This window comes from Microcaecilia unicolor, chromosome 3 (assembly GCF_901765095.1).
Source record: "Microcaecilia unicolor chromosome 3, aMicUni1.1, whole genome shotgun sequence".
NCBI classification, from domain to species: Eukaryota; Metazoa; Chordata; class Amphibia; order Gymnophiona; family Siphonopidae; genus Microcaecilia; species Microcaecilia unicolor.
Genome location: NC_044033.1, coordinates 461,948,749 through 461,974,393, shown reverse-complemented (window position 1 = coordinate 461,974,393; position 25,645 = coordinate 461,948,749). Strand labels below are relative to the sequence as shown.

At 41.3% G+C, this 25,645-nt stretch overlaps 1 protein-coding gene across 2 annotated transcripts in view; it reads left to right on the top strand.

Annotated features, from left to right (window-relative positions):
• The first annotated feature begins 467 nt into the window (after window positions 1-467).
• The window catches only part of COL21A1 (collagen type XXI alpha 1 chain), a 353,696-nt gene continuing 328,518 nt past the window's right edge, over window positions 468-25,645 (top strand). For both annotated transcript variants that reach the window (XM_030198983.1, XM_030198984.1), the window contains exon 1: window positions 468-572. The gene's annotated coding sequence lies outside the window, so the exon portion shown is untranslated. The remainder of the gene's footprint in view (window positions 573-25,645) is intronic.

Below are 25,645 nucleotides of genomic sequence, written 5' to 3'. Positions count from 1 at the left end.
CATTTAGCCAGTGTAAGTGCTCCCGTCTAAAGTTAAGAGTGTAGAATACTTTCTATAACAGCAATTCCACATGTAATTTTCAGTATAGAATTCATGCTTTGTGCGTATCATCCAGGTGCCCAACTGTAGGTGACCTATAGAGAATTACCCTTTTTAAAAATGTAGTAGTGCTATAAGAACAATAATTACTAGTTGTAGCATTAATACTAATAGTAAACAAATCCATGTTTTACTAAAGAGGAAAAAAGTCAGGATATATTTTAGCAGAGAAGCAATATTTGGAACCAAAATGATATTTAGCCAAATGTCCATAGGAAGAATCCTGAAGGTATCAATGTTGGTCTACTATGAATTAAAAACAGTAGATGGCGCTAGTGAGGTACTTTGAGATTGATGGATAGTTTTACTCTGCTATAAGGAGAAGGAACAGGAGGGAGAGATTCTCAGAACAGGCTGATGAGAGAAGAGCTCACAGCATTGGAGGGGTTTCAGATTTGATTTGTGCCTATCCATGAACAGCAAGCCATCTCTGCTACAAAAGTAAAGCTTCTCTTTAACAATAAATTTACCAGGTAAGGATTTAGAGATTTCTTTAGCTTCTTTAAAACTTTACATATAATTGGGCTTAAATTGTTTTTAGACATCTTGAAGCCAGAAGAATCAGAGAAAGTTACCCTGAAATGTTTTTTAAAAGTTTCTTTTAATTGCCAGCTACCTGTATAATTGTGCAGTGCAGAACTGGTGCAGCTGCTCTCCATGCACCCTGGGCTTCAAGTATTTAATTTTTGCACTGGTTAGCATAAAGTAATAATGTGAACAGCATTTCCCCCTTGTTTTCTTATCTGTTTTAGCCTTATAAGCTTATACTCATGAAACATGTATTTGCATTAGTGTAGCCTCTGTTCAGTTGGGGAAGATTTTGCAAATCTTTATTTTGTACTATGGCAAATCAGTTTTTCTAAGGTGTAATGAAAAAGGAATAGGAAATATTGACGTGCATTGTAATTAAACATAGGTACTTTGTACTTTCCAATAGCAAGTTGCATTTGTAATGGTTTACTGCTGCTCATGAAAAAGAGGACCCAGTTGATATGAGCTTGATTGTAGCATGATAGCAGAAAAGTTTGGCACCCTGCTGCAGAACAGAATAAGATAAAGTATTATCAGTATTTATTATTATTTATTTATTATTAGGATTTATTTACCGCCATTTTGAAGGAATTCACTCAAGGCGGTGCACAGTAAGAATAGATCAAACATGAGTAATAGGCAATTAGAGCAGTAAAAATATTCGAACAACAGTACAAAGTATGCAATGACAACACAATATGTACTAGAACATTATAATTGGTAGTGAAGGGTAAGGCAAAGTTGTAACATATAGATGAGTAAGAAAGTAGGAAGAATTAGAAAGTAAGGTGATTGATTTGAAGAAAGTTGCACGTGAGGTCAGAGAGATGGTTAAATATTATCTCAGATAGGGTAGGAGTGGATAAACATTTCTCTAATTTTGCAAATCATCTTCCTGTAGATAATGAGCAGATTAATTTAATGGAGCCGGAATCTCTGTGCTGCTAGGCAATATGTTTTTACCAGCTTGAAAACTCTGCTGAGAAGCGTGTTGGACAAATAAATTATGCCCGTTAACCTCCCATTAGTATATATTAGGTGAGAAAAAAATGTTCTACAAAACAAAGCTATGAACATCATCATTTTAAATTTAACTTTGGTACCTTCCCTGAGCATTATATAAAGCTGTTTCCCTAAAGCATCTCCAGATGCAGCCCAGCTAAGCCCAAGAAGACCCGATGAAGAAAGATGTGGGTCAGATATATTATTTTAAGCATTTGGCCAAAACTTGGTTACTATGTTTCTAACACAAAACTGAAAGGAAAGAAACAGATTCACACTACCCTAAAATCTGTTCAAGTGTATTGCATTGGATTAGAGAACACAGAGCAGGCACTAATCCCATCACAATAGATTTGAGATCTGGTGAGTGTAGACGTACTAATAATAACATATTAGCTTTTCATACACAAACCATTAGTACAGCTGTAGAGGCTATCCAACTATTTCTATATTTCTTAGTAGCTTTGGAGAACTGTTGTCATTTTTAAAAAGTTGTCTCTTTCAATCCTGTTATTTTAGCATTTTCCCCTCAAAAGGCATGTTTAGACTGTTTAATGGAGCTGAGGACTGGAGGTGTGCCTCTTTCAAAGTAACCTACAGCACTACTCATTGTCCAGCAGAGGCCGCCATAGTAGCAGCATCTGTCTTTCCTCCCTCACTGGATATACTGTGTAAATGGTGTATTCGGCCCAAACTGATACCATTTTAAAGCAAAAATGAATTTTCTTATGAATACATGAGCAAGGCTTTTCTAATTTTCAGGACATACTCAGTGGTCCAGAATACTGGCACCTTTTCAATTGCCTGTTAAAACTGACTCATGGTGCTCAAGTATTAATGAAAAAGGCCAGGCTCTGCACACCTCAATTGCACACGTAGACTCCAGAGCTATAGAGATCACCAAAATTTGTATGCCCAGATTTGAGTGTGCAGGGCAGGTGCACACACAGATTAATTAAGAAGATGTTAACAATGAATAATTGGAGTTATTTGGCAACAACTTGCATTTGTGCACACGTCCACCTTAGTTGCTATTCTATAACAGCGTCTAAATTTTCTAGAGTGCAACTCAAAAGGGTGTTGGCCATGGGAGGGGCATGGGCAGATCAGGGGCGTGCCTAGAAGTTAGGCACGATGTTATAGAATACTGTCATTTGTGGGCCTAACTCCTAAAAATTAGGTGGCAGCATTTACACCAGGTTTCAGAAGGTGTAAATGCTGGTGCCTAAATGTGGGAACAGGAATCCGCTCTAAGTACACGGAGTGCTCTTTATAGAATGCTAGTTTAGTGCGGATCTTTTCCTGTACCGAATGTTTGGTGCCATTTACCGAATTCAGCCCAGAGATTGTCCCCCTTGAGAGAAGCAATGTCTTTAGCCTGTCCCTAAGGGCCTATGGGAGAATGTAGCATAATAAGTGACAGCAGATAAAGACCATAATAAGTAACAGCAGACAAAGTTTTTGTGTAGGGATTTGTACCATTTTGGTAAAGAGGTGTGTTCTAAGGACTGGTGTAGTATTTACAATGCTGTCTTTTCATAGACTCTGTGGCCGGTCGCATGAGACATGGGTATTTTGGGAACAGGTCCTCAGTGGTCACCCCACCCCTTATGGACAGCCCTGCATGCACCCACACCTTTTTCTAGGAAAATGCACCCTACAAGAGAGTAATACAGGACAATACAATATGCCCATTTTGTCAGTCAGTACTGGGGGGTCCTTTTACTAAGGTGTACTGATGGATTTAGCACGTGCTAAAGAATCAGTGTGCGTTAAGTGCCATGCAGTCCATACATATACAATGGGCTGCATGGCATTTAGCGAGCGCTAAATCTATTAGCACGCCTCAGTGAAAGGACCCCTAGGACATATTATTGGGCTAATAATATTAGGTGAGAACATTTATCAAGCATTTTTCATCTGTGGTGTGGAGAATCACAGTTTTCAGAAGTTTGCAATACAGAACACTTTTGTTTTATTGATTTACTCAATCACCTTTGCCCAAATTATGAGTACTTGTTAAATTATACATGAAACTTTTTACTAATGATCCAGATAAATTTCCGTTGTTTCAATGACCTTATGGCATCCATGCAATATATTTCAGACCGTGAACTGTCTGGTATTACTCATTCACATTCATTTTCTTGAGGATTTTAGTCTTTAGTCACAATGAGGGGCATAATCAAATGGCGCCGGCGAAATCGATGGCCGGCCATCTTTGGGGCCAGCTCCGCAAGGGGGCAGAGCCAAGCGTATTTTCGAAATACGCTTGGCGCCAGCCAAATCGCTCGCCGGGTTTAGAATAGGATTGCCGGTGGATCGCCGGGTTTAGATGAGATGGCCGGCTCCATTTTCCAGCCATAATGGAAACCGGACCCGGCCATCTCAAACCCGGCGAAATGCAAGGCATTTGGGCGTGGGAGGAGCCAGCATTTGTAGTGCACTGGCCCCCCTCACATGCCAGAACACCAATCAGGCACCCTAGGGGGCACTTCTAAAAAATTAAAAAAATTACACAATTAACTTCCACGTGCATAGCACCCTTCCCTTGGGTGCTGGGCCCCCCAAATCCGCCCCAAAACCCACTGGCCACAACTCTACAGTATTACCATAGCCCTAAGGGGTGAAGGGGGGCACCTACATGTGGGTACAGTGGGTTTTGGGGTTTTTTGGAGGGCTCACATTTACCACCACAAGTGTAACAGGTAGGGGGGATGGGTCTGGGTCCACCTGCCTGAAGTGCAGTGCACCCACTAAAACTGCTCCAGGGACCTGCATACTGCTGTCAGGGAGCTGGTTATGACATTTGAGGCTGGCATACAGGCTGGCAAAAAATGTTTTAATTTTTTTTTTGTATGTGGGAGGGGATTGGTGACCACTGGGGGAGTAAGGGGAGGTGATCCCCGCTTCCCTCCGGTGGTCATCTGGTTAGTTGGGGCACCTTTTTGGGACTTGGTCCTAAAAATAAATGGACCAAGTCCGGCCGGCGAAATGCTCGTTCGAGCCGGCCTTTTTTTTCCATTATAAGGGGAAGCCGGCATCTCGTAACCCCGCCCCCGCCCCCTTCCCGCCTTCGCTACCCTACCAACACGCCGCCTTGAAGGTTGGCCGGCGCCACAACGAAAAAGCAATTGGGGCCAGCCAAAATCAGCTTTCGATAATACCGATTTGGCCGGGATCAAGAGATCGCCGGCGATCTCCCGATTTGTATCGGAAGATCGCCGGCGATCCTTTTCGAAAATAAGCCTGAATGAATACATTCATTCTTGTCTGTGTATTACTTTGGTAAATAAAAACTTTGGAATACATACTGTGTTTCCATTTAGGACCAGATTCTATATACAGCATCCAAAATATTGGCACCAAGAAACGCTGTGCTAAGTGCTATTCTATAAACTTTGTCTAAAATTAGGCGCTGTATATAGAATACGCATAGTGGCCATCCAGCAATTAAAACTTAGGTGCATCCATTTACGCCAACTAAAACCTGGTGTAAATGCTCACATCTTATTTTAGGTGCAGATCGTGCACGTTCTGTAACATTATGCATAATTTTCAGGAATGCCCATGCCCCATCTATGGCCCTCCGATGGCCATGCCCCCTTTTATGATCCACACATTAGAATTTACACGGCTTTACAGAATACGCTTAGAAATTCTATTTAGGGTTAATTAGTGCTGATAATTGCTTGTTAGATGCCAATTATTGACACTGATTAGCTTGTCAAACAATTAAGTTGCACATGTAAATCAGCTAAACGTGCTGATTTGCGCACACAGCTTTAGTCGTCGTTTATAAAATCTGGGGGTTAGTGTCCTTTAACTAGTTGAAATAAAATAGACTTGGGATGATTTGTAGAGTTTTGGGTCTAAGATCTCTTCTTGCAGGCTGTCAGTAATTTCTGATTCATTGATAGCTCCAGGGATAAAGTAGAAGGCTTAGTGGAAAAGTTCATGTTTATACATGAAAATGTGCTGGAACTGAACTCACTTATAAGACGACAAGAAAGAGAGATGGAGAGAAGAGTTAAAAAAAAAAAATTAATTATACAAATCAACCCCCAAACTCTATAAAAGTTGGTAAAAATTGTGCATACAAATTTGAGATGGACATGGGGGAAGCCACTACTTGCCCTGGGATTGTTATCATGGAATGGTTCTACTAATTGGGTTTCTGCCAGTTACTTGTGATCTGGATTTGCCACTGCTGGAAGCAGGTTACTGGGCTAGATGGACCATTGGTCTGACCCAGTAAGGCTATTCTTATGTTCACATCTCCAGTTTGCACGTGCAATTTAATTGAATGAGTCAATTAATTAGCATTGATCATTGAGATTCGTACAAGGAATTATTGGAGCTAATTGGATTTAATTAAAGTTTACGTGTGTAAATTTTACATGTGGCTCCAAAAAGAGGGCATGGCCATGGGAGGGTCATGGGCAGACCGGGGCGTTCCTTTAATTTATGTGCATCGATATGGAATAAAGGGGATTCATGCCTAATTTAGGCCTTGATTTTTACACCTGGTTTTCATTGGTGTAAATGATCCTCAAATGGCTCCTGGATTAATATTTTATATACCCCACTGTACTTATGCATTTGCCATTTGTTGTTTCTTGATCCAGTTCCTTTACAGTTGTTTCTCTTTCTTCGCAAATTCTGTTGCTTCCTTTTATCTTGGTACCTATGGATTTTCAAACATTCCTTCAACTTGTCAGAATGCTTTTCCAGGTTTAATGATGGAACTGGATTCTGGAAGTTTTCTTTCATATTTTAGCACCTTTTGTGCATTGAGATCTGATGATGCCATTGGATAAGCCTGGAGATCTAGGATAGTAGCTTGAGAGGTGTCATCTATTTCTGTGAGATCCATCCCACCTTCAGATCTAGGAATGTACAGTCTAGGCATACACTGATTCTTATAGATGACCTTGTGAATATAGGGGAGTTTTCTTGTTCACATATCTAGTTTTTCAAAGTTTTTAAGAGTCAGTCTATAATACCAAAGCTATATGAGAGTGCAGGAAATGCCAGTTGATTAATAGCCTGTATCTTATTCCACAATGTTAATGCACTCTTCAATATCAGTTTTAGTCTCCTATAATATTCTTTACTGATTATTTCTCTCAATGATTTCTGCTTCATGGGACTGGTTATCCATGTGAAACATGCTATAGCTTTTGGCTCCTAGCCACTACTCAATTCCCCTCCCCTTGTTCCTTCTCACCCAGTACTTCCCTCGCCCTTAATTGTCTTGTCTGTATGTATTTTTAGATTGTAAGCTCTATTGAGCAGGGACTGTCTCTCTGTGTCAGGTGTTCAGCGCTGCGTGCATCTGGTAGCACTATACAAATGCTAATAATAATAATAATAATCAACAGCAGAATGACAGTTTGGAGAGATACAGAACATAGGGGTTAGAGATGATCACAAAACATATAGGATTCCTTTTACTGAACTGTGGTAAAATTTACAGTTACCATGGCTCAACATGAGACATTACTGTGTGTTAGATGCAAATTTAACATGGCAACTACTGGGGACATTTCCAGCATTTTCTATTACAAGTGCAGCATTAAATTTGCCGCTACTGTGCGGTACTTTGCATGAAATTAGCATGAAAGCAATTAGTGCCTCCTATTTAGGAGGTGATAAGTTGTCCCTCACTAAGTACAAAAGTGCCAATTTATTTGCAGCACACTAACCACAAACCATCTTCCACACCCAATCTTTGCCTGTGATATGCCACCTAATACAAAAAGCACTTAATGTGTGACTTACCACACAGTAACTGCAAAACTACTGCAAAAACACATAATACAATTATGCACTAGCTGTTGCTGCTCGGTAAACTGTGTATTAACGCCTTAATTTTATGAATTTGTGTGCCCAAATTTAGATTTAGAACCAAATTTGCATACACAAATTATAGAATAAGGTCAATTGCATGTACAATGTAATATAATAATTAGCAGTTAATTGGACTTAACCGCTCATTATTGGCTTTAATTGGAGGTAATTGGTGTTATTTGGCACCAATTAGCAGTTGTACATGTAACTGCCCTTAGTTGCTATTCTAGAAACTGTAAATGGTGTACGCAATTCTATTGCATACACCTTCGAAAGCCGATTTTGGCCGGCTTCAACTGCTTTCCGTCGCAGGGCTGGCCAAAGTTAAAAGGGACGTGTCGGCAGTGTACCGAAGGTGGGACGGGGGCGTGGTTAAGAGATGGCCGGCCTCTGCCGATAATGAAAAAAAGATGGCCGGCCCTGACTAGCATTTGGCCGGCTTTACTTGGTCTCTTTTTATTCACGACCAAGCCTTGAAAAAGTGCTCGAACTGACCAGATGACCACCGGAGGGAATTGGGGATCACCTCCCCTTACTCCCCCAGTGGTCACCAACCCCCCTCCCATCCCCCCCCCAAAAAAATTAAAAACATTTTTTGCCAGCCTCTATGCCAGCCTCAAATGTCATACCCAGCTCCATCACAGCAGTAGGAAGGTCCCCGGAGCAGTTTTTAGCGGGTACTGCAGTGCACTTCAGGCAGGCAGACCCAAACCCATCCCCCCACTACCTGTTACACTTGTGGTGGTAAATGGGAGCCCTACAAAATCCACCCAAACCCCACTGTACCCACGTCTAGGTGCCCCCCATTACCCTTTAAGGGCTATGGTAGTGGTGTACAGTTGTGAGGAGTGGGTTTTTTTGGGGGGTTGGGGGCTCAGCACCCAAGGTAAGGGAGCTATGCACCTGGGATCAATTTGTGAAGTCCAATGCAGTGCCCCCTAGGGTGCCCGGTTGGTGTCCTGGGATGTGAGGGGGACCAACGCACTACAAATTCTGGCTCCTCCCACAACCAAATGGCTTGGATTTGGCCAAGTTTGAGATGGCTGCCATTAATTTCCATTATCGGCGAAAACCAATGGCAGCGATCTCTAAGGGCGGCCCAAATCTTGAGATATGGCCGGCCTCGACTGTATTATTGAAACGAAAGATGGCCGGCCATTTTGTTTTGATAATACGGTCGGGTACGCCACTTTACGGGGCCATCATTAGAGATGGCCGCCCTTATAGATAGCCAGCCCTGTTCGATTATGGCCCTCTATATAACCACAGATTTTGATTTCTTCATTAGAGCTGTTGGCCATGATGAGAAAAGTTATTATTTTTAAGATGAGTGAGCTCTCTTTTCTGATTGCATTTTCTAATACAGTAGAATAAAGAATACTCATTGGAAAATGTGTCTCAGGTTGAGAGAACGAGCATCTTTCTGTAGCTATGTTTTTAATTTTGTGGTCATAGCTCATTACATACTGGTTGTGCTGAACATACGTAATGGAATCACTTTTCAAAGGCTCTGGTGTCTCCGAGGTGGATAAAAATAGTTTGCCATATCCAACAAGTATTTAAACTGTTCCTTAAATCACCTTTACAGTTGTGTGCAACCAGGCACCCATCAAGTGAACAGAAGCTAACACAATCTCCACATGGTATAAAGTTAAACATTCATCTTAAGCGAAGCGTGTTCAGTTCTTGAAATTTTTAAGAGCATCACCATTTCTCACACCTACTTCAGTGGACTAAGTTTTGATCAATTTCAGTATTGCTGTTTTGCTTACTTTAGATACAATTTGGCGAGATTTTTATAAAGTTAAACATGAAATATTTTTAGCAAACTATAATGCATAATGATTATTTATGTGATGTTTTGGGCTTTTTTTTTCATAGATTCAGAATAAGAAAATTGTGAATATGGTGCATGCAAAAGTTTTTCACCATTATAGTCAGTTCTTTTTTGTGATGAGGTCATGGGAAAGATTTTCTTCTGGCGATTCTCCCCTGTAGATCATTGTGGTGTAAGCAATGCTATATTGTGGACCTGCTGACAGCTCTTCCAGTGACAAGTAATTTGCAGTGATTTGTGGGTTCTGTTTTAGAGATGTGACCAGTTTTCAGGCAGTTCTATCAGAGATTTTTCTTGGTCTTTCAGATCTTGTCTTGACTTCAACAGTTCCATGTAATGGTTATGCCCTAGTGTTTCTGACAGTTGAGATTGATAGCTGGAAACATTTAGAGAATTTTTTTTGTAGTGTTTCCATGCCTCATTAGAGTGAATTATCTTTATTTTGAAATGCTTAGACAGCAGCTTAAGGAATCCTATAGTGGTTGAAATTAGGCAGAATAATCACAACCTGAGACTAAGGGGCACGCAATGAAGCTACAAGGTAGTACATTTAAAACAAATTGGAGAAAGTATTTCTTCATTCAACATGTAATTAGACTCTGGAATTAGCTGCCAGAGAATGTGATAAAAGCAGTTAGCTTAGCGGGGTTTAAAAATGTTTGGCTCACTTCCTAAAAGAAAAGTCTGTAAGCCATTATTAAGATTGACTTGGGGAAAATGCACTGCTTATTTCTAGGATAATCAGCATAAAATGTATTGTACTGTTTTGGGATCTTGCCGGGTACTTGTAACCTGGATTGGTCACTGTTGGAAACAGAATACTGGGCTTAATGGACCTTCAGTCTGTCCCAGTATGGCACGCTTATGTTCTTGGTTTTTTTTATAAATGCTCATTAAAAGGATCAGAGAATTACTGCAACTATGGATTTATCTTCTAAATAATTCAAAGCCAACCTTTTGGGCCGTAATATAAACTTTAAAAATAATGATGAATCAATTTTAAATACAAAATTCACTTTTTAATTTGATTTGTTACTACTACTACTGATCATTTCTATATCGTTATTAGATGTATGAAGTGCTATATACACTATATGCGGGTACTTTGTCCCTAGAGGTACAAGTTTTTGTACCTGGGGCAATGGAGGGTTACGTGACTTGCCCAAGTCACAAGGAGCTGCAGTGGGAATTGAACCCAGGTTGCCAGGATCAAGGAGGTTGGATGACCAGGAGACAAACAGGCTCATTTTCGAAAGAGAAGGACGCCCATCTTTTGACACAAATCGGAAGATGGGCGTCCTTTTCACAGGGTCGCCCAAATTGGCATAATCGAAAGCCGACTTTGGGCATACCCAACTGCTTTCCGTCGTGGGGACAACCAATGTTCCCGGGGATGTGTCGGAGGCGTAGCGAAGGCGAGACTTGGTCATGCCTAACACATGGGCATCCTCGACCCATAATGGAAAAAAAGGGTGTCCCTGACGAGCACTTGCACGACTTTACCTGGTCCTGTTTTTCTTACGACCAAGGCACAAAAAGGTGCCCGAACTGACCAGATGACCACTGGAGAGAATCGGGGATGACCTCCCCTTACTCCCTCAGTGGTCACTAACCCCTTCCCACCCTCAAAAAATATCTTTCAAAATATTGATTGCAAGCCTCTATGCCAGCCTCAAATGTCATTCTCAGGTCCATGACAGCAGTATGCAGGTCCCTGGAGCAGTTTTAGTGGGTGCAGTGCACTTCAGGCAGGCGGACCCAGGCCTACCCCCCCCCCCACCTGTTACACTTGTGGTGGTAAATGGGAGCCCTCCAAAACCCACCAGAAACCTAGTAAGGGCTATGGTAGTGGTGTACAGTTGTGTGGAGTGGGTTTTGGGGGGCTCAGCACACAAGGTAAGGGAGTTATGTACCTGGGAGCAATTTGTGAAGTCCACTGCGGTGCCCCCTAGGGTGCCCGGTTGGTGTCCTGGCATGTCAGGGGGACCAGTGCATTACGAATGCTGGCTCTTCCCATGACCAAAGGGCTTGCGTTTGGTCGTTTCTGAGATGGGTGTCTTTGGTTTCCATTTTCGCCAAAAATCAGAAACGACCAAGTCTAGGGACGACCATCTCTAAGGATTACCTGAATGTCAAGATTTGGGCGTCCCCGACCGTATTATCGAAACGAAAGATGGACGTCCATCTTGTTTCGATAATATGGGTTTCCCTGCCCCTCCACCGGGATGTTTTACGAGGATGTCCTCAGGAAAACTTGGGCATCCCTTTCGATTATGCCCCTCAAAGTGAACCTATCTAGTCCATTATATCAGCTAAAGCCAGTAGGCAGAGCTTCCAAGCAGTAGGCGGAGCTTGAATCCATTTTAGTTCACCCCAAAAAATAGCAAAAACAATTGAAAACAATATCCAAAGATTATTAAAAATAATGGACTGCCTGTACGTGGTCCATCTGTAAAAAGTCTAAACCTGTATCAGTTGGATATGCAGTGCCTTAAAAGTTGGAGGACAAAAGGTTTTTTCTTTTTACTTATTTGACTGCTTTTTAATTTATTTGAAAGCTTCCCATATCTAGATATAAATATCATGAAATAAAAATTGAATATCATTAAAACAGCTTAAAATTATTGTAGCTGGTAGCAAAAGCAGTTATAAACTCTGTATTTTGTGCTCATTTTTCCACACTGTTCTATACAATACAGATGACCAGATTTCAGTGAGGTATCCTGTTTCCTGATGGGTTCAACTTAACTGTTGTTGTAATCTGCCTTGAGAAGCCTGGTGTTATAAAGATGATGGAATATATTGATATTAAATCCTTTCACTGGGAGACTGGGCATCTAAATGGCAGATGACGTTTAATGTGAGCAAATGCAAAGTGTTGCATGTGGGAAAGAGGAACCCGAACTATAGCTACATAATGCAAGGTTCCATGTTAGGAGTCACCGACCAAGAAAGGGATCTTGACGTCGTTGGTGGTGATACGTTGAAATCCTCTGCTCAGTGTGCTGCGGCGGCTAAGAAAGCAAATAGAATATTAGGTATTATTAGGAAAGGAGTGGAAAACAAAAGTGAGGATGTTATAGTTTCTTTTTTGTATCGGTCCATGGTGCAACCACACCTCGAATATTGTGTTCAATTCTGGTCGCTGCATCTGAAAAAGATACAGTGGAATTAGAAAAAGTACAGAGAAGGGTGACGAAAATGATAAAGGGGATGGGGTGACTTCCCTATGAGGAAAGGCTGAAGCACCTAGGGCTCTTCAGCTTGGAGAAGAGATGACTGAGGAAAGATATGATAGAGTTCTATAAAATAACGAGTGGAGTGGAACGGGTAGACGTGAATCATATGTTTGCTCTTTCCAAAAATACTAGGACTGGAGGGCATGCGATGAAGCTACAAAGTAATAAATTTAATACAAATTGGAGAACATTTTTCTTCACTCAACGTGTAATTAAACTCTGGAATTTGTTGCCAGAGAATGTGGTAAAGGCGGTTAGCTTAGCGGAGTTTAAAAAGGCTCTGGATGGCTTGCTAAAGGAAAAGTCCATAGACCATTATTAAATTGACTTGGGAAAAATCCACTGCTTATTTCTAGGATAAGCAGCATAAAATGTATTGAGCTTTTTGGGGATCTTGCCAGGTATTTGTGACCTTGATTGGCCACTGTTGGAAACAGGATGCTGTTAGAAACAGGATGCTTGTTGGACCTTTGGTCTGTCCCAATGTGGCAATACTTATGTACTTATATCTTCATCTGTTTTGTAGAAGTTTATATTTTAGATATACAAATGGATTATTCTTATGTTTCAGGGACAAGTGATTTTGTAAGTCAAAATAAAAATAAATATGTTTAAACATAACTAAATGGGCTGTAAGCCCCTAATTCCATTGGTTTTCTTATCTTTTGTTCTTGTGATGACTTATACTGTGCCAAAACTGAAAACTCTTATCTCATCTATCTGGTCAATGATAAAAGGAGTTAATTATGAACACTATCCAACCTAAAAGATTGTATTCTGGTTGTACATGAGGAATTGTGATATTAAATAAATAAGTGTATGTTTGTGTCCCTAAGCATGCATCCAAAAGTTATATAATCCTTTCAAGATAGCCAGTTAATCGTTTAACTTATTAGTGGAACATAACCACAGAGGCATGGCATGGTTGTATTTTGAATTTGGTTTACATTTATATCCCACATTATCCCAAGCAAAGTTGGGTTCAATGTGGCTTACATTTGAAAATACAGTGAGACAGAATTATAGAATTCAGTTATATCATGGGAGCAAGTACACTGATATGTCTGAATCATTTAACAAAGGTGAGAGTACCCAACTGGGCATTTAAAAGTCCGTCCTTTAATGATGCCACATGTTCAGAAATCATAACCATAAGTATAGACAGTTATTCAAATATTATCACATGTGTACATCAGAACAGGTATCCATACACACATTGCAAAAGTAAACAAAAACTTCTACAGAGTACATCCAAAATTTAATTTTTATTTTCTCATTTCCATCTTCCAAAATTCCAGGCAGCAGATCAGCAGGACCTAAACCTAAAGCAGTCCTAAACAAGCAAAACAAATAACAAACAAACAAACAAACAAACAAACAACATAGTTTACACCTAATTATTAAACCACTCTTAAGATTCACCTTTGAGTTTAAAAAACAAAACTAATTGCATGTAAGGACTGGATAAACGAATTAAAACAAAGTTTACAGCAAATGCCCTTAATATGTAATACTTGGTATCAATAATGAAACAGTAATGAAATATTCACATAGAAAGCAGCCTGAGCCAACATAATTATTTTCCATTGAACATAATTAACTTTGTATGAACTTAGATTCAGTGAGACATGCAATTTGACCAAGGGTGTCTAAACGTTTGCAGACAACTGTTAACTACCACAGGCATCTTGAATACGACACCTACAAAGAAAAAAAATACTGATAAATAATAGCATGGCAATTGATGGAATATAATCAAGGGGGAAAAGAAGAGATGGGTAAGAGAAATCATCCCATGGAAAATCATAGAAATCATAACATGTCAACTTATCAGCAATTCTGACCCAAGTAGGGGGAGGGAGATGGCAGGGAGCAGAAGTGAGAGTGCACCTGGCGGGGTGGAGGATTGGAAGAAGTAACAATGTTCCAAATACAGAGACCGCTTTTGTTATGCCCCTTGCTAGATGATACTCAGGACAGTCACACCATTCACTCCCCATCTCCACTCCAGCTCTGCCTTTACCCACTCTAAAAAAAATCTCATACACATATAGATCCCTCACATATACCCCTTTCAACATAATGTCCAGTTTTCTTGCATCTAATGTTTTGGTGTGAGAATGTCTCATGTGATCATAGTCTCATATTTCTCCACAGTTCTCTTTGGGTCATGATTCCACTACTTTTCTGGTGTCACAAAGTCATAATGTTTACAAAATTTCTAAAGGATGAGACATGACATCATATTGTGCCTTTTTGTACAGTTTCTGCCACTGGGGGTCATGGCAGCCATTTTAGAGACTAATCTAGACCCAGGTGGGAGCAGAGGGGGGCCATTCCTTTCTGGGACCACCAAGTTACCGCAGAAAACCCCTGGGTAGGTCCCAGGGAGGGGATCAGAGTGATAGGGAAGGGGCAGGCTCTGTGGGGGAGGATGTCTTCTTAAGGAGGTGGGGTTTATGCACTGGGGTGGGATAGAGTCAATAAGAGGCCTTTAGGGAGGGATCAGATGTGTGGCATGAGGATTGGGTGGATCAAAGTTTTGCAGGAAGGATTAGAGCTTCATGGGGTGTTAGAGAAATGTTACAGACTGTCAGGGAAATTGGGTGTGAGGAGGGATTGGCTATTGGGGAGACATGTGGGGAATGGCATGTGATTGTAGCAGTGCTGATGGTATTTATTTATTCTTGAATGGGTTGCCTAACCTGGACTGACAGTAGTCACACTACTGGTTTATGAGTGGCACAGCTGCACTTACCGCCTCCTCTTAAGAAGGCAGCAAGTGCAGCTGTGACAAACTATCAGCAATCATGACAGCTAGTACGTGGTACTGTCCCATGCGCTATCTCTCACAGCCTGTCATTCCTTCACATATCCATGCCACATCCAGTTCCCACTTACTCCCACTTTAGGCAGCTAACAAAGGATTTTTATCATGTTGGCTGCTTTTTTAATACAGTATATGCTAGTGTGGGCCCATTCTACTGTGTTCTGCTTGGTAGAACTCACATTAGCTGCTTAATGCAGCTCAGTAAAAGGGTCTTTTTCAGGCTTATTTTCAAAAGAGAAGGGCGCCCATCTTTCAACACAAATCGGGAGATGGGCGTCCTTCTCTCAGGGTCGCCCAAATCTGCATAATCGAAAGCCGATTTAGGGCGTCAGCTGCTTTCCGTCGCGGGGATGACCAAAGTTCACGGGGGGGGGGGGGGGGGGGGGGGGGGGGGGGGGGGGTCAGAAGCATAGCGAAGGCGGGACTGGGGCGTGCCTAACACATGGGCATTCTCGACCGATAATGGAAAACTTTACTTGGTCCATTTTTTTCTTACGACCAAGCCTCAAAAAAGGTGCCTGAACTGACCAGATGACCACCGGAGGGAATCGGGGGATGACCTCCCCTTATCCCCCCCCCCAGTGGTCACTAACCCCGCCCACCCTAAAAAAAACTTTTAAAATATTTTTTGCCAGCCTTAAATGTCATAACCAGCTCCATGACAGCAGTATGCAGGTCCCTGGAGCAGTTTTAGTGGGTGCAGTGCACTTCAGGCAGGCAGACCCAGGCCCATCCTCCCTACCTGTTACACTTATGGTGGTAAATGTGAGCCCTTCAAAACCCATCACAAACTCACTGTATCCACATGTAGGTGCCCCCCTTCACCCCTTAGGGCTACGGTAGTGTTGTACAGTTGTGGGTAGTGGGTTTTGGGGGGTTGGAGAGATGGGGGGCTCAGCACACAAGGTAAGGGAGCTATGCACCTGGGAGCAATTTCTGAAGTCCACTGCAGTGCCCCCTAGGGTGGCCGGTTGGTGTCCTAGCATGTGAGGGGAACCAGTGCACTATGAATGCTGGCTCCTCCCACGACCAAATGCCTTGGATTTGGTCGTTTTTGAGATGGGCGTCCTCGGTTTCCATTATTGGCGAAAATTAAGGACGACCATCTCTAAGGTCGACTTAAATTTCGCGATTTGGGCATCCCTGACCATATTATCAAAACAAATGATGGACGCTCATCTTGTTTAAATAATATTTTTTATTTTTTGTTACATTTGTACCCTGTGCTTTCCCACTCATGGCAGGCTCAATGTGGCTTACATGGGGCAATGGAGGGTTAAGTGACTTGCCCAGAGTCACAAGGAGCTGCCTGTGCCTGAAGTGGGAATTGAACTCAGTTCCTCAGTTCCCCAGGACCAATATGGGTGTCCCTGCCCCTTCGCTGGGACGTCCTGCGAGGATGTCCTCAGGAAAACTTGGGCACCCCTTTTGATTATGCCTCTCCACGTGTCTTTAAAAAAATAGAGCCAAAATAGGCACCTTCTACACCAAAATTACTCTTATAGAGCTATTGCCATAAATGTTCGGACATAACAGCATTAACAGATTCAAATACTCAGAAAGTGGTGCAGTATGAAAGCAAACTGCCAGAATTAATTTCACCTTTAAACTTTGACAAGTAGTGATAGGGTGGATCGAATTGGTGGAGGGGTAGCATTGTATGTTAAGGAGGGTCTTGAATCAAATAGATTGAAAATTCTGCAGGACACAAAACACATCTTGGAATCCCTATGGATTGAAATTCCATGTGTAAAGGGGAAAAGGATAGTGATAGGAGTATAATACTGTCCGCCTGGCCAGGATGGACAGACAGATGTAGAAATGTTAAAGGAACTTAGGGACTCTAACAAACTGGGCAACACAATAATAATGGGTGATTTCAATTACCACTTCTACCAAAGAAATTCTACTAAAATATACCCGAGTATTGGAGGTGTAAGCGCTCTAGCATACATGAAATGTGGAGAAAAAAAGACTTCAGAAACCGTAGAGAATACTCCTTATGTAGGAAACACCTTTCAATTTTCGAGTACTCCTGTTCTTCAATCACTAGTCTTCACAAAAAAAACTCCACTCTTCTTATTCATGCAATACGTGCACATACACCTTCCACAATACTCAATGGAAAAGGCTTATACTAATCAAAAGCATTCGGTGAATCAAATATTACTTAGCTTAAATGTTCTTAGAGCTGTCAATCCGCATTTCACGAAGCCCAACAGGAGACCCTGTTTCGCCACCATTAGGCTGTTTCAAGGGCCAAAACTTAAGTACATGCAGCTTTCTTCCAATTTTCGTACTTCACCGCATTAAACTGCCTCTCATCGGCGTCTTAAAAAACTGAACCCAACTTCCTTCCTATATATACGTCATTTCCTTCCTCCCTGACGCGATGAAATCTCAGCAACAACTTTATTGACCATTGAATAACTCACAAAAAGGCTTTCCATTCAATTGAAATGTTCAATCCCTTGGGGATCACGGTCTGCAACATGTATATCCATCTCTGTTCTCTTTGTCTTAACTTCTTCCTTATATCACCTCTACGTTCTGAAACCTGAATTTGCTCCAGAACTACACATTGCAAATCGCCAAAATCATGTTGTTTCAAAAGGCAATGAGAAACCAAAGGTTCATATGTCTTCTTAGCTTGTATACAGTGTCTATGTTCAATTAACCTCGTCTTCAACATCCTAGATGTCTGTCCCACGTAATACAACTTGCAAGAGCATTTTAATAAATAAATCACATTTTGTGATTGACAATCCGTCAAGGCCTTTAAATGATAAGATTTGCCTGTGTGTGCATCCGTGAACTTATCCACTTCCATCATAATATGACACACTGAACACAGCCCACATGATTTGTGCTGTCCTATCCTGGTAACCATGTTATTCTCACGATTCCATGTATCAGCAGCACATAAGAAAGGATCAAACAGAAAAAGGCAATAATAATAAAAAAGAAACCAGGTTTCAATTCACATCTAATAGTTCCAGTAGTGGGGAGGATGCAGATGAAACGTCTGGGGAAAAAGACAACAGTATGCGAGGAAGGCAAGGGAACAAAGTTTGGCGGGCTCGAGGAAGAGGATACAGAGGCCAGGGTCAGCGGCCACAAACGAGATCACAGCGGCACGGCCAGCAGTGGTAAATTTGTCCACTAAAGTGTTGAAAATGGAAGAAATTAGTCTGTTAAGTAGAGGACTCACATTTATACCGACCAATTTTCATGATGCTTTCCAAATACGCATGGATGTGGAAAAATTTATTCGCAAGTTGAATTTAAAATTATTTTTCTCAATGTCGGATCAAGAACAGACATTAGATAGGTCAATCGTAAGTGAACCTTCAAAATGGACCCCGTCTGGTGTTCTAGATGCGGGATTAGCCACGTTCAAAAAATGCATTCTTCATGATTTAGAGAAAGAAGAGGCTGTGTTGCCGAAGCGGGGTTTGAATTTAAATGCCAAAGAACGGACTGCTTTGAGAAACTTGAGAAATGATACCGCCATTGTCATTCGCAAGGCTGACAAAGGTGGGGCTATTGTGATCCAAGACACAGTTGACTATATGGCAGAAATATATCGACAGTTATCTGATACGACCACTTATGAAGAAGTGGCAGATGATCCCTCGTTTCGGATACAAGCTCTTCTTCAAGATCGATTGTTGATTGAGGGTAAGAGCGTAGGATTTCTTACTAAAAAAGAATTTGCTTTTTTGGATTTTCGTGGCTTTAAAATCCCCATATTTTATACTTTGCCCAAGATTCATAAAAATTCATCTAAGCCACCTGGGCGCCCTATTGTGGCAGCTAGGGGGTCGTTATTGGAACGTCCAGCACAACATATAGACAAGATTTTGCAACCTTTTTTGTCTGAGATAGACTCGTATGTGAAGGACAGCTCTCATTTTTTACGACTTTTGGAGATGAAGAAAGCTGAAATGTATGGCACCACGTTGTTGGTGACGTTGGATGTGTGCTCGCTTTATACCTCGATTCCTCAAAATGAAGCGATCGAGATTTTGGAGCAGGTATTGGACAGAAGAGAGCGGCCTCATTTGGTTCCCACAGATTTTGTATTGAATTTGATTAGGATCACATTAACTGAAAATTATTTCACTTGTAATAAAAAATATTACATACAAAAAACGGGAGTATCCATGGGAGCAGCCTGTTCGCCTACCATCGCAAATTTATTTATGGAACATTTTGAATGTCTATGGGTTTATAAATCAAGATGGAATCAGTTTTTGAAAAGCTGGTGGAGGTATATAGACGATGTTTTTGTCCTATGGGATGGCACTTCTACTGAATTACATGAATTTGTAACATATTTAAATGAGTGCCATGAGACGATTAAATTTGAATATGCCCATAGTGATGTTTCCATTTCGTTTTTGGATGTACAGGTGAATATGGTTCAAAGAAAACTGGAAACATCGGTGTTTGTTAAACCTACTGATCGGAACACCACATTACATTTTCAAAGTATGCATCCGAGTCACTGTAAAACGAATATTCCTTTTGCACAATTTTTGCGATACCGTAAAATTTGTTCAACTACTGAGAGATATTTTCAACAGACATCTCATTTACAGCATAAATTGCAAGACAGAGGTTATCCTCAGTCCTTGGTATCTCGAGCAAGAAAACAGGCTTACTTTAATCACAGAGAATGGCTGCTCAATCCTGATATAAATACAGTGGAGCAACAAGAGGTGGTGACTTTTGTAACAAAATATAACACACATACAAATAGAATGGTGAAGATCATCAAAAAGCACATGGCAATGTTACATATTTATCCTTGTTTTCGTGATTTAAGGATTTTGTTTGCTTATCAAAGACAGAGCAATTTGAATGACCTGTTATGTGCTGCTGATACATGGAATCGTGAGAATAACATGGTTACCAGGATAGGACAGCACAAATCATGTGGGCTGTGTTCAGTGTGTCATATTATGATGGAAGTGGATAAGTTCACGGATGCACACACAGGCAAATCTTATCATTTAAAGGCCTTGACGGATTGTCAATCACAAAATGTGATTTATTTATTAAAATGCTCTTGCAAGTTGTATTACGTGGGACAGACATCTAGGATGTTGAAGACGAGGTTAATTGAACATAGACACTGTATACAAGCTAAGAAGACATATGAACCTTTGGTTTCTCATTGCCTTTTGAAACAACATGATTTTGGCGATTTGCAATGTGTAGTTCTGGAGCAAATTCAGGTTTCAGAACGTAGAGGTGATATAAGGAAGAAGTTAAGACAAAGAGAACAGAGATGGATATACATGTTGCAGACCGTGATCCCCAAGGGATTGAACATTTCAATTGAATGGAAAGCCTTTTTGTGAGTTATTCAATGGTCAATAAAGTTGTTGCTGAGATTTCATCGCGTCAGGGAGGAAGGAAATGACGTATATATAGGAAGGAAGTTGGGTTCAGTTTTTGAAGACGCCGATGAGAGGCAGTTTAATGCGGTGAAGTACGAAAATTGGAAGAAAGCTGCATGTACTTAAGTTTTGGCCCTTGAAACAGCCTAATGGTGGTGAAACAGGGTCTCCTGTTGGGCTTCGTGAAATGCGGATTGACAGCTCTAAGAACATTTAAGCTAAGTAATATTTGATTCACCGAATGCTTTTGATTAGTATAAGCCTTTTCCATTGAGTATTGTGGAAGGTGTATGTGCACGTATTGCATGAATAAGAAGAGTGGAGTTTTTTTTGTGAAGACTAGTGATTGAAGAACAGGAGTACTCGAAAATTGAAAGGTGTTTCCTACATAAGGAGTATTCTCTACGGTTTCTGAAGTCTTTATTTCTCCACATTTCATGTATGCTAGCGCGCTTACACCTCCAATACTCGGGTATATTTTAGTAGAATTTCTTTGGTAGAAGTGTTGATATTATTCTACTATCCCTTTGGGAATTACCAGTGATTTCAATTACCCCAATATTGACTGGGCAAATGTAACATCAGGGTATGCTAGGGAGGTACAAGATGGCCGGTTTCGTCTTATAATGTAAAAAAGAGGCCGGCTCGAACGAGCAGTTCGCCGGCCGGACTTGGTTCGTTTATTTTTAGGACCAAGTCTGGAAAAAGTGCCCCAACTGACCAGATGACCACCGGAGGGAAACGGGGATCACCTCCCCTTACTCCCCCAGTGGTCACCAATCCCCTCCCACACACACACACAAAAAATTAAAACATTTTTTGCCAGCCTGTATGTCATACCCAGCTCCCTGACAGCAATATGCAGGTCCTTGGAGCAGTTTTTAGTGGGTGCACTGCACTTTAGGCAGGTGGACCCAGGCCCATCCCCCCCTACCTGTTACACTTGTGGTGGTTAATGTTGAGCCCTCCAAACCCCCCCAAAACCCACTGTACCCACATGTAGGTGCCCCCCTTCACCCCTTAGGGCTATGGTAATGGTGTAGACTTATAGGCAGTGGGTTTTGGGGGGGATTTGGGGGGCTCAGCAAACAAGGGAAGGGTGCTCTGCACCTGGAAACTAATTTTGTTTTGTTTTTTAAGATTTTTTAAGTGCCCCTAGGGTGCCAGGTTGGTGTCCTGGCATGTCAGGGGGGCCAGTGCACTACAAATGCTGGCTCCTCCCACGGCCAAATGCCTTGCATTTCACCGGGTTTGAGATGGCTGGGTCCGGTTTCCATTATGGCTGAAAATCAGAGCCGGCCATCTCATCTAAGCCTGGCAATCCGCTGGCGATCCTGTTCCAAACCCGACGAGCGATTTGGCCGGCGCCAAGCATATTTTGAAAATAAGCTTGGCTCCACCCGCTCGTGGAGCCGGCCCCGAAGATTGTCGGCCATCTATTTGGCCGGCGCCGTTCGATTATGCCCCTCATAGTCTCCAAAGTGCATGTCACTCACATGACATGGCTTTATTTGAGAGCAGGAAACAAAAAAAGAGGAGGGAGAAAATATCCTCACAGGAAAGTGAGCATCAACCAAAAGAAAGTGAGGTGAATGCAAGGAGGATTCCAAAACAACGGAACTTTATTGTAGTAGTCATATAAATCGACCCGGAACAGCCATGTTTCAGTACTTAGGCCTGCCTCAGGGGTCAATGAACCTGTTGATGATTAATTGAAATAATACAAATATGAAAAAAAAAACTTAAACACTAATATAAACACTAACGTTTGTATAATTAAAAAGTGTCATTCATCAATAGTATAGATAATAAAGATTAAAACACAAAATAAAGCCTTTCCTCATATGGGAGCAGTTCCATCCCCTTGCTGTTCTTTGAACTTTTTCTAATTCTGCTATAGCTTTTTTGAGATACAGCGACCAGAATTGAACACAATACTCAAGGTGAGGTTGCACCTCAGAGTGACACCTAGGAGTGGCCTAGTGGTTAGGGTGGTGGACTTTGGTTCTGAGGAACTGTGTTCAGTTCCCACTTCAGGCACAGGCAGCTTCTTGTGACTCTGGGCAAGTCACGTAACCCTCCACTGCCCCATGTAAGTCACATTGAGCCTGCCATGAGTGGGAAAGCACAGGGTACAAATGCAGCTAAAATAAATACAGTGGCATTATAATTTTTTTGGTCTTATTTTGCATCCCTCTTTTATTAATTCCTAGGATCTTGTTTGCATTTTTGGCTGCTGCCGCACACTGGGCAGATTTCAGCATATTGTCTACAATGACACTTAGATGTTTTTCTTGAGTGCTGACACTAGCATCAGATACCTGTGATTTGGAATATTCTTCCCAATGTGCATCACTTTGCATTTGTCTACATTAAATTTCATCTGCTATTTGGATGCTCAGTCTTCCAGTTTCGTAAGGTCTTCCTGCAATTTTTCACAATCCACATGGGTATATCTTTAGTACTCAAGCAACAAAGGGCTCCAAAAGTGACTCAGTTTGCAATCCTTAAATGTGACTTTCAGTTGGGAAAAAATGGCATACAGTTATCAGAAGTTGAAAACAAAAGTTGACTGAATATATTTATAAGAAATGGAAACTATTTTAGGACTCTTCTCTTCTTGACTCAAGACTGCGTTGCATGATACTGAAACATCCTCTACATTCAAGGAATCAAATTCTTTGTGATCTGAATAATTACATGCTTATGAAGCCAAAATGAAAAAAGCAGGAATGAATACCAGAAAAGCAGGAATTAATGAATTTATGCATCTGTGGATTCCACTAAATTGAAAATGTAGTATATGGAAAGTTGAGCTGTCATTGGGGCCCTTTTAGTAAACAGCAGTAAGCAATACTGCATGCTCACTGCAGCTTAAAATAGTGTACTATGGGAAGTACTCAGGCATCCTGTGTTAATTTTCAAGGGCCATGCTGTAGGCATGCTAGCATTTTTAGCATGCGCTAAAAATGAGCACGCAGTAATGCTAGAAACACCCATATAGGTGTCTCTAGCATTAGCATGTGCTAAAAATGCTAGCACACCTTAATAAATGGGGCCCCAAATCTGCATATGCTAGCTGTGTGGTAAAACTATTTTTTTATTTTTCTGGGAAAGAATGTATCTGGGGGTGAAGGGTGGTCATTTTTTTGCTATTCAGTTAGCACATATACATTACTGCACACTAATTGATTAGCACAGGATTACCGAGTGAGCCCTTACTGCCTACAAAATAGGTGGCAGTAGAAGCTCATGCATTAATACGTTTTAATGGCTGCCCGCTAATGGTATCAATAACTTGAGTATTGTGTTCAGTTCTAGTCACCTTATCTCAAAAAAGATATAGCAGAATTAGAAAAGGTTCAAAGAAGAGCGACCAAAATGATAAGGGGGATGGTAGGGTCCACGATAGGAGTCAGCACCCAAGAAAAAGATCTAGGTGTCATTGTAGACAATACGCTGAAATCTTCTGCCCAGTGTGTGACAGCATCAAAAAAGCAAACAAAATGCTAGGTCTTTTTAGGAAAGAGATGGTAAATAAGACCAAGAATATTATAATGAGTCTGAATCACTCCATTCCATAGTGTGATCTAACCTTGAGTATTTCATTCAATTCTGGTCGCTATACCTCAAAAAAGATATAGCAAAATTTGATATGGTTCAAAGAAGAGTGACCAAAATGATAAACTGGATGGAATTCCTCTTATATGAGGAAAGGCTAAAGAGTTTAAGGCTCTTCAGCTTGGAAAAGAGATGGTTGAGTGAGGAGATGATCGAGGTCTATAAAATCCTGAATGATGTAAAAGAAGTAGAAGTGAATCAATTTTTCACTCTTTCAAAAAGTACAAAGACCAGGGGACACTCAATGAAATTACATGGAAATACTTTTTCACTCAAAGAATACTTAATCTCTGGAACTCATTACCGGAGGATGTGATAACAGTGGCTAGCATATCTGGGTTTAAAAAGGTTTGGACACGGTAACTTACATAAGTACATAAGTACATAAGTAGTGCCATACTGGGAAAGACCAAAGGTCCATCTAGCCCAGCATCCTGTCACCGACAGTGGCCAATCCAGGTCAAGGGCACCTGGCACGCTCCCCAAACGTAAAAACATTCCAGACAAGTTGTACCTAAAAATGAGGAATTTTTCCAGTCCATTTAATAGCGGTCTATGGACTTGTCCTTTAGGAATCTATCTAACCCCTTTTTAAACTCCGTCAAGCTAACCGCCCGTACCACGTTCTCCGGCAATGAATTCCAGAGTCTAATTACACGTTGGGTGAAGAAAAATTTTCTCCGATTCGTTTTAAATTTACCACACTGTAGCTTCAACTCATGCCCTCTAGTCCTAGTATTTTTGGATAGCGTGAACAGTCGCTTCACATCCACCCGATCCATTCCACTCATTATTTTATACACTTCTATCATATCTCCCCTCAGCCGTCTCTTCTCCAAGCTGAAAAGCCCTAGCCTTCTCAGCCTCTCTTCATAGGAAAGTCGTCCCATCCCCACTATCATTTTCGTCGCCCTTCGCTGTACCTTTTCCAATTCTACTATATCTTTTTTGAGATACGGAGACCAGTACTGAACACAATACTCCAGGTGCGGTCGCACCATGGAGCGATACAACGGCATTATAACATCCGCAACGGCATTATAACTTCCATAGTCCCTATTGAGATAAACATGGGGGAAGCCACTGCTTGCCCCGGGATTGGTAACATGGAATGTTGCTACTAATTTGGTTTCTGCCAGCTACTTGTGACGTGGATTTGCCACTGTTGGAAGCAGGATACTGGGCTAGATGGACCATTGGTCTGAACCAGCATGGCTATTCTTGT